Source organism: Mytilus galloprovincialis, chromosome 2 (genome assembly GCF_965363235.1).
Source record: "Mytilus galloprovincialis chromosome 2, xbMytGall1.hap1.1, whole genome shotgun sequence".
Taxonomy (NCBI): Eukaryota; Metazoa; Mollusca; class Bivalvia; order Mytilida; family Mytilidae; genus Mytilus; species Mytilus galloprovincialis.
In genome coordinates this window covers 84,622,195-84,636,652 of record NC_134839.1, presented here as the reverse complement: position 1 = coordinate 84,636,652, position 14,458 = coordinate 84,622,195, and the positions used below count along the sequence as shown (strand labels likewise).

Sequence of the window (14,458 nt, the reverse complement as noted above, 5' to 3'; positions counted from 1 at the left end):
CCCCAAGAATTCAATTTTTGTTAAAATCAAGCTAAGTTTAATTTTGGACCCTTTGAACCTTAATGTAGACCAATTTGAAAACAGGACCAACAAGAATGTGTCCCCAGTACACGGATGCCCCATCCGCACTATCATTTTCTATGTTCAGTGGACCATGAAAATGGGGTTAAATCTCTAATTTGGAATTAAAATTAGAAAGATCATATCATACAGAACATATATACTAAGTTTCAAGTTGATTAGACTTCAACTTCATCAAAAACTACCTCGACCAAAAACCTTAACCTGAAGCGGGACAGACGGACGGACGGACGCACAGACCAGAAAACATAATGCCCCTAAATGGGGCATAAAAATTAAGAATCTGAATACACGGTTAGATCTGGCATATCAAAGAACCCCAATAATTCATTTTTTGATGAAATCAAACAAAGTTTAATTTTGGACCCTTTTGGACCCTAATGCGTTGGGACCAAAACTCCCAAAATCAATCCAAACCTTCCTTTTGTGGTCATAAACCTTGTGTTAAAATTTCATAGAGTTCTATTAACTTATATACTAAAGTTATTGTGCAAAAACCAAGAAAAATGCTTATTTGGGACCTGTTTTTTGCCCCTAATTCCTAAACTGTTGGGACTAAAACTCCCAAAATCAATCCCAAGCTTCCTTTTGTGGTCATAGACCTTATGTTTAAATTTCATAGATTTCTGTCTACTTAAACTAAAGTTATTGTGCAAAAACCAAGAAAAATGCTTATTTGGGCCCTTTTTTGGCCCCTAATTCCTAAACTGTTGGGACCAAAATACCCATAATCAATCCCAACCTTCCTTATGGTCATAAACCTTGTGTTTAAATTTCATAGATTTCTTTTTACTTTTACTAAAGTTAGAGTGCAAAAACCAAATGTCTTCGGACGACGACGATGACGACGCCAACATAATACCAATATACTACCCAAAGAATTTTCAATTTTTGCAGTCGTATAAAAAATGTGATCGTCCACCTCCGAGACATTTCTGATACTAATCTATATTACAGATATCAACCTATTGTACAAGTTTTTTTTTAAAATCTGTCAAGAATTGTAACTCTGAGTGCGCTAAAGAGGTCATTTCCCATAAATTTAATATTGCCAAGGGGCATAACTTTAAAAAAAAAAAAAAAAAAGGCCATTGTCCACCACATAAAAGTTTTATAAAATCTGGCAAGAACTGTACCTATGAGAGTGCTAACGAGGCCATTTTCCCTAAATTTAATATGACTCTTTTACATAATTTCGATCCTTCGCCATGTACATCTTACAATCATAATATGCTTTAAACATAGTTGACATTTTGCATATATAGTAACTAAGAAACAAACTTAACCAGGAAAAGTTAAGATTGGCCAATGAACCATGAAAATGAGGTCATGGTCGGATGATAATTTCCAGAGTGAAATATACACCTTAAAATCAATCCATACACCAAATACAGTTATGCTATTTCTAATAGTATTACAAAAACAGACAAAACAACTTTTTAACATTGAGCAATGAACTGTAAAAATGAGGTCACAGTCAAGTAAAACATGCCAGACTGACATGTATATTGTAAAATATTTTCATACATCAAATGTAGTTGACCTTTTGCATACAGTATAATCAAAGTGATGGAAATCACTCATGAAAAGATTAGAAGAGTAGTTTGAAAAATTTCATATTAAGGTATGGTGGGGAAAATTGAACATTAATAAAGAACTATTGCTGAAAATTGCATTAACAGCAGGTCTTTAGAAGGAAAAGTGCTTTTCCAGTATGAGAATAAACTGAGCTCATTTAAATAATATGGGTCTCAAAATTTGCACAGTTTTATTTAAACTGCATGTTTCAAAAAACAAACAATTGCAAATCAAAAATTCTTCTAGTAAATGCTTCCAACTATCATTGTAAGACATAAAATCTAGACCAACAGCTAAGAACTTTAAAGTGTCAACAAAAATAATCTAAATATGTTGTTTTGGGCATTTTGTAAGTTGAAACATAGGTTATATGACATTGAAGATTAAAAGTTGTAGAGTGCCTTTTGATCAATTTTTAAAGTATTACTCAAAACAGGGCATTGAAAATGTACTTTTTCAACGTAAACAAATTCAAAAAAAAACTTATTTTATTAAAATTTGGATTCTTTCTTGATTGCAAGAATTATATATACAATTAAATATATATTCACTGATAATAAAAATTCAAATGACTAAAATAGAAATAATGATTGATGGGGAATAAATTAATAAACAATGGTTTGTTTTAATTAAAAGTTTTAAAATTTTAAAACTGTTTCAAGCCAATTCCTGATGATAAAAAAATAAGTGAACTAATCTAAATTGTTGATTAATTAGATGATTATTGGAAATTTATCAAGTAAATTATAGGCCTTACTTGAATAGCTTTTATATATTTCTTATTTTTTTTAAAGATCTTGTTAATCCATTGATCATTTATCTTTCAGACATAATTTACAGAATCACTTTATGTATTGTAGATCAAAAGTAATCATGGTAATAGGCAATAAATACATCTATCATCCTTATATATATCAAATATCTAATACATACATTTGTGTATTCAATTATGATGTCAAATATTTGTATATTGAAGTTGTATATTGAAGGTTCTAATTATTTAAGACTGAGGTTGATAAGTAATGTGGTCAATTTGATTGACAGTTTAGGAGGTGGGGCATTGTAATTAAAGGTCCACCTTGTCTCTGATTGTTTGGTGATAATGACAGTGGTCAATCATTATAGTATTGTATCAATACCAATTCCCTAATCAAAATGTTATAAAAAAAAAGCCTGCACATCAACGTATCTTAGTTACATACATTCTTGGATGAACTGCTCCAAAATTATACCAATTTTTTCAGTTAATATGTGTATTATGTGCACATACATGAGAACTATAGGGAACTATATTTCAGCGTGAATACATTTAGTAACAGTAGCTAACCTGTCGTGTTGTAAGGGAGGCCAGTGCCTTAGTAAAGATTTAGAACAAGTTCTAATCTTTCCAAAAACAACAAACCGAAACATAAAAACTTAACACTGAACCATAAAAATGAGGTCAAGGTCATATGACACCTGTCAGATTAACATGTTCACCTTCCAATCATAACATACACGAAATATAGTAGACCTATTACAAACAGTATTAGAAAAACAAACAAAAACACAAAAACTTAACTATAACCAATTAAACCATAAACATTTGGTTACCGCAAACTTATATACATATGCACATTCATGGATCTACAATCTGTTGATACCTGTATCGTGGCATATTTCTATCTGTATCAATCTGATGAGTAAGGTCTTTTTCAACTGATTTTTATAGTTCATTCTGATGTTGTGCTGTTACACCACTGTCCCGGGTTAGGAGAGGTTGGGATCCCTCTAAAATGTTTAACCCCACCACATTCTGTATGTATATCTATGTCCCAAGTCAGGAGCCTGTTATTCAGTTGTTCTCTTTTGATGCTGTGTTTCATATTTGCTTTTGTTCATTTTTGTTTTACATAAAATTGTCAGTTAGTTTTCTTTTTGAAGTTTGTACAGTGACCTATATTGTTAATTTCTGTGTCATTTGGTTAAGTGAAAAGTTGTCTCATTAGCAATCACACCACATCTTCTTTATAATATTGAGTTCGAAAGTGGAAACGAAAAATTCAGCAACTTTTCCATTTGTAAAGAGGCATAACTCTTAAAAAGTAATAGTGATCCCTTCCAAATCAAACTTGATCTGTGATATATGTGGTAATAAGCATTATTACATTTGGAAGAGGCAAACTTAATTAAAAGAACTGAAACCAATTTCAGGAAGTACATACAGACAGGAAAGGGTAAAACTAAATGCCCCTCTGCTGCAGTGGGGCATAAAAAAGTCTGTATAACTCCTTGTTGCAAAATCAGACGAAATGACAGAATGACAGACAAGGGTCAAACTATTTGACCAAAACTACTTTGTGTTGTTGCTATAAAAACACAAAATGACATCAAGTCTAATTTTAATGTCCTCTATCAGGCAGACGAGCATCCCATACTTTCTGTTAGTTTGTATTGATTTACTAGTATATTTAACAAGTAGTTATATCTATTTGTCCTGGAAATTTTAAAACAAGCCAGACAAGTTGTGTATGTTATTTCATCATTGCAGTTATACACCAAATTATATCAATTCATCATGACTACACAAAAAATCATCCTGAAAACTTAACCTGACCATGTTATTCTGAAATCGAGGTCAAGGACATGTAACGATGACTTGCCAATAAGGTGTCATCATGAACTTCCTCAATGTAAATTCTTAGGTAGAAAATTATTAATGATATTGAGATTATAACTTTTTGATAATCAGCAGGCAAAACAATAAAAGGTATTCAACAAAAGATTTGTATGTGTTGTTTCAATCATTTGATGCCTCTTATATTAGGAGAGTTGACACAGGTGTCCTTATTATAAATAATTTTGTTTATATCTGGAGTTAATACTTCATTTGAAAAACATGTAATACTAGGTCCTTTACCTCTTTCATAATCTGTCTTCCTGTTTATTTATTGCCTGAAGGGTTATGAACTATGTCTAAAAGATTCAATATCACCAAAAGCCATATTTCCAGGTAATTTTAACAATATAAGTGCTTATGTAATCTTCAGAAGGAATGAGTAGGGTCAAAAAGTTCTAATTATGACCCTAAAAATTAGACTGCATTTTCACATATAAAAGCTAATATTTATGATCAAATATCAAAATGAGTTAATACCCCCTCTGCTATATATATTTCTATTGTCTACTGTTGGTTTTACTGCAAGTTTAAAAACTTCTAAAGCATGATAGTTGACCAGTTAAACAGCAATTCTAATGTACATTTCATTCTGAAAAATCTTTTAAATTCATATGCAAGATGATTTAATGGTATTCAAATCAAAAATATAGCAAATGAGATGCACAATGATGTTATTTTACCAAGTTTTTTAAAATTTAAGTTGAATGACCCTTGAGGCCATTTTTTCAATTGTTGTGGATACAATAACCACCACTTCCCCTTGTTTCTGCAAGTCAGGGTTTATAATTTGACTTTACATTTGGAACCAGGTTTCCACTGACGGTTGCAATTTTCAAATTTTGCGTAATAAATAATAATAGTGGCAATCAAAAATCACGATTTCAAAAGAAATATAATTATTTGACTTCGTCTGTCTTGTTAATTTTGTTTCAGGTTGATCAGAATTTTCCCCTCATCAGACAATGCCTGGATTTCACCTCCAACTTTCATGTGTATTACACGCTAAATGAAATCATAAACTCTGCTGTAAAAGTCATAGTTTTCACGTATCATACTTGTAGTTCAGTTTTCACAATAAAGTTCATTTTCCAAGAAGACAAAATAAGGATAATAAAATGCTTCGCTAAGCGATGCCTGATACGACTGCAGAGGTCGAACCCTGAACAGTTGGGTCAAATTTGGACACAATATTTAAGCTTGATACTTTTCAATTTGGATTGTGATCAAATTTTTGACATAATATAGGTATAAATGTGGTCAAAGATCTTACAAATCTATTGCACAATTGAAGATTTCATCTTGAAACTTTTCAAAAATTTGAAATTGGAAAAATATTGAAACAAAAATATAAATCCCTTAAAAAAATTGTAAACAAAAAATCCCCCCCACTTATTGAAACCCCCCTTGGAGCAATAACCCCAGGACTCAATCCCAGCCTTTCCTTTGAAGTATGGAACCATGTATTAAAATTTCAGAGAGATCTATACACTTAAACATAAGTTATTGTGTGGAAACGAGAACCAGATGCTCAGCAGGGTGCAGCTTTATAAGACCGCAGAGGTCAAACCCTGAACAGTTAGGGCAAGTATGGACACAACATTCAAGCTTGATACTGCTCTGAATTTAGATTGTGATTAAATAGTTGACACAGCATAGGTTTCTGAGACAGAATGCATGTGGTCTAATGAACTTAAATAAATTTAATTTACCTATCATGGTCCAATATCCAAAAACTAAATAAATTTTGGATCTCAATGTAGACCAATTTGAAAACAGGACCCAAATTTAAAAATCTAAATACACGGTTAGATTCGGCATATCAAAAATTCTAAAGAATTCAATTTTTGATGAAATCAAACAATATTTAATTTTGGACCCTTTGGACCTCATGTGAACCAATTTAAAAACGGGTACCAAATTTCAAAAACTTAATACACTGTAAGATTCAGCACAGTTTAAAACCCCAAGAATTCAAGAATAAAACCCCATTGAAATTGGTCAAGAAATAAGCAATTTATACAAAGGATTAGAAAAGTATTGTTTTTGGCCCTTTTTTGGCCCCTAATTTCTAAACAGTTTGGGCCACAACCCCCAAAATCAATCCAAGCTTTACTTTATTGAAATGGGACCTTGTGGTACAATTTCAGAAAGATCCATACATTTACACACAAGTTATTGTCTCTAAAACTAGAAAAATAATTATTTTGACCCCTTTTGGACCCCTCGTTCCTAAACTGTTGGGACCAAAACCCCCAAAATCAATCCCAACCTTCCTTTAGTGGATATAAACCTTATGTTAAAATCTTTTTGATTTCTATTCACTTATACAAAAGTTATTATCTGGAAACATCCATCTTCGGACGACGACACATGATACCAATATACGACCAAAAAAATTGTTTGCAGTCAGAAAAAAATGCTTCTTTTGGCCCTTTTTTGGCCCCTAATACCTACATGTTTAGGGCAATTAACCCCAAACTCAATATCAGCCTTCCCTTTGTTATATGGAACATTGTGATACAATTTCAGAGAGATCCATATACTTACACAAAAGTTATTGTCTGGAAACTTAGAAAAATGCTGGTTTTTGGCTCCTTTTTGGCTTTTATTCCTAAACTGTTGGCCCCCATAACCCCTTAAATAAATCCCAACCTTCTACTTGTGTATTAAACATGGTGGTACAATTTCAGAGCAATCGAAATATTTATACACAAGTTATCATCCTGAAACTGGAAAAATGCTTGTTTTGGGCCCCTTTTTCCTAAACGATTGGGACCGTCATCCCCAAAATTAACCCCAACCTTCCTTTTGTGGTATTGAACCTTCTGAAAAAAAATTCATAAAGATCTATTCACTTTAACTAAAGTTATTGTCCGTAAACCAATGTGTCTTCGGACGACGACGACGACATCATACCATTATACGATCCCAAAATTTTTTTAGTGATCGTATAAAAAAACAAACAGTGCATAAGAATAAAAAAAAATAGAAATACTGACTTAAATTTAAGAAAATCAGTGAACATGTATAAAAATATGACTTTTTTCTTAAATTTAATTTCTTGTGTACATTTGGCTATTATTGTTATGTATCATTGTTGTGGCGATTGTTCTTTCTACAAATATATTGCTTTCTAAATTGTCACCGAAAAAGTTATGAATTATGTTCAATTGTCTTATTACATGTATCTTACATTTGACTTTTTTCAATCTTCATCTGCGCCCCTGGTGAAAGAACTCAAATCTGGAAGTCCATTTAATAACTTGTCACTGTTTGCGCAGTATAGCTATCCTCTTACTACCAATTGGATCTGAATATATGAATATAATTGAGCATGTAAAGGTTTCATTTTTTTTATGTGGAAAATAGCAGTACATTGTTCTTCAAATAATAATTCATTTAAATACAAGATTTAATTTACATTGGCTGCAAACTAGTTGATCAACAAAAATGACAAAAAAAGATAAACACCAAGTTAAAGTACTGAGCATCGGATGACCACAAGTTCTTGTAGATGGTAACAAACACTTGTGACAGAAAAAAAATCACACCTCTATACCTGAAACTGAAAGTGAGGTTAAGGTACAAAGAAAAAAAATTTCTGAGACAAGTTTGTGATGAATAATTAACAGGGAATTCATCCTCACAGTAATAACAGTGTAGTTATACAAATCAGTATACACTGGTTTGTTGTTATATATTATATTAATATTTGTATATATAAAAGTTACATGTATATATAATTTTTATCCATTTGTATATTATTCTAATTATAGTGCAGTGCCAGTGCATGGTGGACACTCTTCTGTAATATTTGATTTTTCTAATAGATTGGGTTTGAATAGGCATTCATATTTTCCCACATAACAAACTTGAAATATTCTTCTGTAGGCGATTACACAAGTTTACGGTATTCTTGGTTTGTTATTGATAATGATATATATACTGTGAAAGTACTTTTATTCGTGGGGTACCAATTTTCGTGGTTTTCGTGGTTGACTTTATCCACGAATTTAAGTGTCCAACGAAATAAAACAACCATTGTCCAAATCAAGACATGGAAAGATCCCATCGGTAGGTTTGACTAATGATCTAGAGAATAAATTGAATAACGCTAAATCTGAGAATACTTTAATAGCAGTCACAGAACTACAACCACATGCAGGATTATTCCCATTTAATCTTTAATAACATAAACTGTACAACTGTTGATCTTTTAATTCTCATAAAAAATATTTTTGATCTATGAAAGTCAGATTTCCGGTATTGATATGCTAGAACATTTAGAATGATAAAGTGTTCATTTTATATCCTCATAGTTCTCGTACATATGGGAAATAATAATTTCATGCTGGACTTGATTTTGATAAGAATTACTTGATAGTTCAAGATACGTTTATAGCATTTGTTTATATTACTGTTTTCTTTATATGACATGTTTATTGCCTATTTAACACCTTTGATGGTGTTTAATCTGTTGATCACTTTATCATGGGTTAATTAGTGTTGTCACTGCGATTTACACAGGTCAATGTTTACTTTGCAATTTCCTTCAATCCAGACTATTTGTAACCTTCGTTTCTAAAGACTTTAATTTTTCAATTATATTTTTTTTAGAAAACTAAAATCCACGAATTTAAAAACCCACGAACATGTAAATATTGCTCAAACCACGAAAATTAATACCCACGAATTAAAGTACTTTCACAGTATATTTCTTACGACAAAACATTTTCATATAATTTACCTTTGTTCTTTGAATATAAATATTTATTGATGAAATTAATATATATCAAGCCAAAAGGAATGTTATTTTGAGTTAGGTTATCATTCAAAAAGTTCAAAAAGTTATGTGGGTAGAAATGTCTGTTGCAAGAGCCAACAACACACAGGTATGGCCTCACAGGCATCCAATGTAAAAATAAAAAGTATAATGAAAAATAAATATTATGTAATTATACCTAGACAAGGGTTTGCTATCCGGTTGATCTAATGGTTGACAATTTTGTTATATACAAATGTGATTTGGTTAAAACTGTCTCTATCTTTATTTTTTGTATCCTTCACACCAATCTGAAAAGATACAAGAAATTATTATAAATATAGATTTTATGAATGAATCATACAATGTATAGTAATGTTTTAGGTTACAGTTTAAAATAAATAGGAATCATCTCATAATTATTCCTGGAAAAGAAAAAAAAAATTTGATGTATATTATATATTTCATCATCAATTTTTTTTTAATTTAAAATTGATATGATTGTTTTTTTGCTATTCTGTTAGGTCCCTTTTTGTCATAAAAGCACCTCAAGTATTTATACAACCTCTCGATCTGCTTTCAATTTTGTTTCCAGGATTTCAAATGAATGAAAATCCAGAAAAGCACTTTGTTGGTACATAATTTGTGCTTTTCACATATTCCTGCAATCTAATTAAAATCAAATCCTTGAATTCTCGTAATGACATGTTGCGCATATCAAGACGGAGGCAATTCAAGGAGCGATTTATTAGAATGGAATATAAGGATTTACTTTTAATAAGATTGCATATTCTGGTTCAACGTTTTCTAAACTGATAAAAAATTTCTTAGAATCTGTTTTTTTTTTTATGTGGTCAGTAACCAATCATACTATAATTTTAAGTTGATAAATGCCTAACACTATAGTTAAGGACGTACTTAGGTGATCTAAGGAAACAAAAAATAAATCAAGGATTCAAAATTGATACTATAAGCTGGAAAAGTATTAGTTAAGGATCAAAATAAGCTAGAAATATTGATAGGTCACGGAGCTCCTTTTTAGAGATATTCAATTTATGAAATATGGCGGGAAAAGTCTGACTCAGACTTTTACCTTACCGTAGAAAGACTTGTATAGTCTGCGGTTTTATTCTCCAAAATCATGAAAATTGGACCTTCCAGACTGGGTGCAGACTATAGAGTACAATAAGCAAGAAATAAGAGAAAAATTTCAATTTCCCTGGCAAGGTGGTTTGTTTACGTTCCACCATCTTTGTTATAGATATTGTAGAGGGCGCTCTTAACATTTTTCAAACTAATAATTTTAACTCATCCATATTAATAACTTATTTCTAATCAATATTAAATTAATACTGATAAATATAAAAACTAAACCTATCATTACAAATTTCTCGTTTCTTTTCAATGCATTGGTTGAAATAAACTGGTATCTGCTTGATTGAAACGATACAAACATAGTGCAAAAGACAACCGTAAACCAGCTTAGAATTTATTGTTCGTTCTGTTTTGGTGTTTCATACTGACTAATATGGTTTGTATTAGCTTAAGACACTTCAAACATTAATGTGATAGATATATCAAAGACTGTTTTACAAAAGGATGGAAATGTTTTATTTTCAAAGTCGTATTATAGTGATATCTGTTAAGTATGGTTTTCGACTCTAACCGGTTAATTTCTTTTACATATGTTTTTTAAATTTCCTGTTTAAAAAGACACAAGTTTCTAAATTGTTTTTAAGTGAATTAAACTTATTTTAACAATCATGAAGCGGTTTAGAATCATTTACAGCAGTTTCATCTTCTGTTAGATGATGGAAAACAGGTTTTTTCCAATAAAATACAGCAAACGACCGCACAGGATTTGAAATTACCGTAGTTTCATTAGACCTCTTCTAACAGTTACAAAAATTTTTTTTACCTAAAATTTCGTGGTGAGAAAGGGGAGCCTTACTAATGTATATTTGCATAGGTATTATTGAGTCTCAAATCAAAAGAAAGAAAATCAAGAATCATCTTAAATTTTGTCAAATGACATTTTATGAGCATTAAAGTCTTATGTTGAAAGATAAATATGTGTTATGGGGCAAAATATTTTACCTTGTATCGTATGGAAAAACTCCAAGGAGTCCAAACATTTGACACATATTATAAAATTGAGTCACCTAAGTACACCCTTAACTTTAAATTGAACATTGCATAGATTTCAGCACTATGAATTGGAGATACTAGATCAAGATATTAGTTCAATTACTGGACAAAGGCAGATAACTCCATTTTTTAATATGACTTTTATAATAATGAGTGCAAACTATTTATTTGTTTACATTTTACATTTATCCTAAGATGGTACTCAAAATAGAATCTTGAAATGCTTCTGATTAGATGATACAGGAATGAAATTACAAAATGCAAGCACCAGCAAAGAAAGAGAGAACAGTGAATATAATAGTTCAGGGAGATTCCGAGAATCATTAAGCTCTGAGGAATTCTAATCCTGTACCTAAATTTGTATACTTTAGGTTTAATTGTTTAGGTGCAATTGTGTGACATTACTGAGAAAAACTACAGTACCAACAATAAATGACTAAGTAAAAACAAGATATCACAAAGAGACCAGTTGAGTCAAACTAAATATTGACCTTTGAATCAGAATTTCACAAGGACCTAAGAGCTATGGTTCCGCAGCTACGTAAGTACAATATACTAAAAGACATTTCAGTATATTCGCCCAACTAAGAACTGGCTATACAGAACTCAACTACTACAAGAACAGAGTAGGCCAAACCAACGCCATAGAGTCGTGCAACTGTGGAGCACCTGAAATGCCTCACCATTTCCTTCTGGAGTGTCCCTGCTATGAGAACGAACGAGCAGATATGTTACACCAAATATCCAAAGAGGTAGGGGTCAGAAACCTGAATTTAGCTACTATGCTAACGAGACTGGACTGCGAGAACACAGAAGAGACAAAAGCCAAACTACAAACAGTGGCACATTACGTATATGGGCTGGTTAAGATTGGAATTGAGGAACAGCAGTATTAAATCTGCCTGTTCTGTCAATGTATGTAACCAGTATTAAATCTGCCTGTTCTGTCAATGTATACATTGACAGAACAGGCAGATTTAATAATGCTGTTCCTCAATCCCAATCTTAACCAGCCCATACCAACTAAAAGCACAGAGAAGAAAATATGTTGAGAAAAAACGCACCAGAAAGGAAAACTGCACATTGGGACACTTCGTACCAACAGGCCTTTAGATTGAGGAGTACGACTGACATCTCAGCCATAGGCAAAGGGTACAAAAGTAAAGTTTTCCTGGGAATAGGATTTGTTTTAATTAACCAGTTACCCAGATTCAGATTTGACGTTTTCTATGTCAATGAGGGAGCTTTCATAATTGAAAAGATACCCTCAACAGACGTCAATTATAATTATCTAGACTACCAGCAGTGGAAAAAATATAATTTTTACAAGGCTGTTTACATTTAAAATTTCATGACATTAAATAAATTTTGATCAAATTCATGTCTTTGAATGTCATCATTTCCTTGCATCATTGCTTTGTGGTTGGCATTCATCAATAGTGCCTAATAAGGTTGTCATTGTGTGAACATTACCTAGCAAATATTTTTTGTTTTGACGCCATTTACAGCGTGATTCCGAATAATTTGTTTCGAGAGTATATTTCAACTTCCGGGAATGTGGCTTAACTCGGCCCGGAGAAAAGTCGGACCGAGTTTATGAAGACAACTCGGGCAGTCAATGATTATATTGAGTCAACTCGGGCCGACTTACCACTTTTAACAACAACCCAGACAAAGATTTCACCGTTTGGACAAAATAAATGATTATAAATTATCAAATGTTTTATTTTACATGACAATATCATTTGCACCGGTTGCTAAATCTCATAAACATCATTGAATATTAATAAAAAAAAAAAAAAAAATTGAATGTGAATTCAAATTGTTACTTATCTTCATCAATTCATTGTAAAAAAAATTAATGGAAGCAGCCACATATAATACATCTGCATTATATGTCTCTGGTTGTATCAACAAAAGAGTGAGGGCCCTCATGGGGTTTTTGATTATGTGATTACTTGGCCGTTTTTTTAATGATTATTTGATTATTAAGCCAAATATTTCATGATTATTTGATTACCTAGGACTGTATTTTTAGTTTATGATTATTTGATTACTAAAGATAAGCAAATATTTAATGATTATGTGATTATATTGGCAAAAAAATGGTGATTATGTGATTACTAGGACCCCCCCCCCCCCCATGAGGGGCCTCAAGAGTCAAGATAGAATTTGTTATATTAATTTATTAGTTATTACTGTGACACTTAAAACCTTAATTATTTTATTTTCTTAGATACAAAGTTATTTACTTACCATTGCAAGTTCCGCATTTAACTTTAAAATAGACAAAAGAAAAAAATACTATAAACATTGTACAAAAATTGTCATTGTTTCTTAACTGGTTTGTGACCTTTTTCCTACATTGATCAAAATCTATGAATACATTTACCTCCCATTAGTGATTCTTACGGATCAAGGGGGCACTTCATATGAAGTAAAAACTCTAAAAAAATATGCATTCCCCAATATTGGCATGATACTTATAATGTTTTAAAGCGGTAGAATAACTTTCAACAAAAATAATAATTCAATATCAATTATTACCGCAACTGAAACTTTACAGCCAGTGTACTGATCCAGTTGCTGATATAAAATTGCATTTCGATTTAAAAACAAAATTAAAGGAATTCCGTTTAAACATATTTTGAAAAATGTGAACCCTTCCGTGCGTTTTAAGAAAGATTAAACTATCATTGTACCCAGCCCGAACTCTAACTATCAGAGTCGCATGATCTAACTTATTTATCAATTTCAGAAACAAACAATATAACCTTTTTTGTTAATGATTTAATATTTTGTAAATGTATGGTCCCTGCATGTACACTGAATTGTGCAGATGATTATACTCTAGTAAAATCTGGTAAATGTCTACACACTAACTTCAGACAGGGAAATTTCAAGCAAGTTATGTTGGATAAGAACAGTTTTTACACATGAAATTTTTTTATTTTTATGGTCTATATATATCTTTATCAGGAGAGTGATTCTTTTATGTGTCACTATTTATTTGAAATCAAATCTTATTTACATATTTCAGCTAGGACATATGAATAGTCTTAGTATAATAGTCTCAGATTTTTGATAGAAAATTATCAGGTCATTTTCAGTTATTGCCCTTTGACTACTAAGGTATTATAGCAGTGATAAAATTGCGAAAAGTATGATAAATGAGGCTCGATAAATAATAAAATTGATGTCTCTTAAAACCAGCCGTATTGAAACTATAG

The 14,458-nt window shown here is 31.4% G+C and overlaps 1 protein-coding gene across 4 annotated transcripts in view; it reads right to left on the bottom strand.

Moving 5' to 3' along the window:
• Positions 1-12,750, bottom strand: part of LOC143064657 (uncharacterized) — a 96,402-nt gene extending 83,652 nt beyond the window's left edge. For 3 of the 4 annotated variants that reach the window (XM_076237636.1, XM_076237639.1, XM_076237638.1), the window contains exons 1-3: positions 12,702-12,750; positions 9,280-9,391; positions 7,512-7,628 (exon numbers count right to left, since the gene is read on the bottom strand). The gene's annotated coding sequence lies outside the window, so the exon portion shown is untranslated. Of the gene's footprint in view, positions 1-7,511; positions 7,629-9,279; positions 9,392-12,567 lie in introns of all 4 variants that reach the window. The other variant, XM_076237637.1, reaches the window with a different exon arrangement.
• Between the last annotated feature and the right edge of the window lie 1,708 nt (positions 12,751-14,458).